We start from the raw sequence: 1,909 nt of genomic DNA on the forward strand, positions 1-1,909 counted from the left end.
CATTAGCTATCTCTTTCACTCACTGGAATTACATTATTGGTTGGGGTAGACAAATAACATTTTGTGGTTGTTAAACACACCACAGAGTGGCAGAGCAAACGAAGCCATTACAGAACCAAATAACAAGAACAACAACAACAGCAACTATGTCATGCGATTTGTAATTCATTTAGAGTAGGGGAAGTTCTGTTGCCGCGTTGTAAATTAAAAAAGTTTCTGGCAACTCAAGCTACGTGTTAATTGCCTTTGTAAACGTTTATCGTATGACAGAGAAGTTAGCATCGCAGCAAACGTTTGGCAAAGATGTTAAGAATTATGGACATTATTTTGCCAAATTGATAAAGAGACTACATTTTATCAGAGAGCGAGGGAGAGAGTGAGTGAATTTCAAGAGTATGCGCTTTGTGAGAAGAGATGAATTTCCATTATTTAAGCCATGTTTGTTGGTTTCCTTTAATACAATGAACCAACAACACCGCAAGGGTGCAGACGCTGAAGTTAGCTTCACTTCCTCAGTATAAGCAGCGGAGAATTCAAGTGCCTGCCACTCTATGTTTTTCCTTAGTTTCAATCGGACCATGTATCTCGTGTGTTCCTATTTTAAAGGAAGAGCAATACTCTTCGACAAAGTTGAGCGACGGTAACGCCAAAAACTCACTTCCTGCTCTCAAGCACACACATGTTTATTTTTTTTATGTATTTGTAATTTGAATCAATTTATAAAGCAGCCAAACACGACTCCTCTATATGGCAAATTAACACCTCCAACACTATTTTTGTATCCAACGGGGCCTACATTGTGTACAAGGAATCACCACCCACATAAAACAGGAGTTCTCCTTAGCAAAGCAGCATTTACAACGCCATTAATATGGCTTGCAGCAAATTGAAATTGGACGAATGTAAAAAAATAAAATCGATCGTATCATTTGTTCACAATTTGTAATTGTAATTTAGTTTAGTTTGTGCCAGAAATTGAAAATTCATTGTATGAAAAAAGAAAATCTTTATGGCCAAGGAATGAATGGGCATAATTTGCTTTCACATTCGACGAATGATTTAAATGCTTCTGCATCAGTGACATAGAAATACAAATGGGACTTCTTAATTAGGACAATTGCACTTATGTTTCAAGGATACACAGGAATAAAATAATATTATGGCACCAGCTCTCTATCTAAAATTTTGATGTGGAATAGAACACATAATAAAATATTCGCACATTCAAAAAAAGTTAATTTGGATTCTTAGGAAGCTATCTACCTTTAAATATAGGTTCCAAATATATTTAAATTATGATACAGATCTTATTTGTGGAATTCTCATTCTCTTTTTGTGATATATGTTTAAACAAAGCTATTTACGCAAAAATAAATGCAAAATTAAAAATCCACATTATAACAGATACTTCAGAGTAAACCACTTTTCCTATATTTCAAAAAAAAACAATTATACGGCCGATAGTTCAGCCAGGCCGAATCTTATGTACCCTCTAACATGGATTACGTAGAAACTTCCACTAAAACCTGTCATCCACAATCGAATTAATTGCCAAATCAGGGGATTTGTTTTATATGGGGGCTATATATAATTATGGACCGATATGGACCAATTTTTGCATGGTTGTTAGTGGCCATATACTAACACGGCGTACCGAATTTCAACCGTATCAATTGAAATTTGCTCATCCAAAAGCAATATATGGGGATCGGTTTATATGGGTGTTATAGGCCATATATAAACATCAAGTATCAAATTTCTACCGGATCGGATGAAATTTTCTTCTGTAAGAAGCTCCGCAAGCCAAATCTGAGGGTCGGTTTATTTGGGGGCTATACGTAAAAGTGGTCCGGTAAGGCCCATTTGCAATACCATCCGCACTAAATCAGTAAGAACTACTTGCAGTGTT

The 1,909-nt window shown here is 35.8% G+C and overlaps 1 long non-coding RNA gene across 1 annotated transcript; it reads left to right on the forward strand.

The window, feature by feature from the left end:
* Positions 1–533: 533 nt before the first annotated feature.
* LOC142230286 (uncharacterized) lies at positions 534–1,449 on the forward strand. Its single transcript, XR_012720635.1, has 2 exons — positions 534–640; positions 726–1,449. It is a non-coding gene; the product is annotated as an uncharacterized LOC142230286 (long non-coding RNA).
* The last annotated feature ends 460 nt before the right edge of the window (positions 1,450–1,909 follow it).

This window comes from Haematobia irritans, chromosome 3 (assembly GCF_050003625.1).
Source record: "Haematobia irritans isolate KBUSLIRL chromosome 3, ASM5000362v1, whole genome shotgun sequence".
NCBI lineage: Eukaryota > Metazoa > Arthropoda > Insecta > Diptera > Muscidae > Haematobia > Haematobia irritans.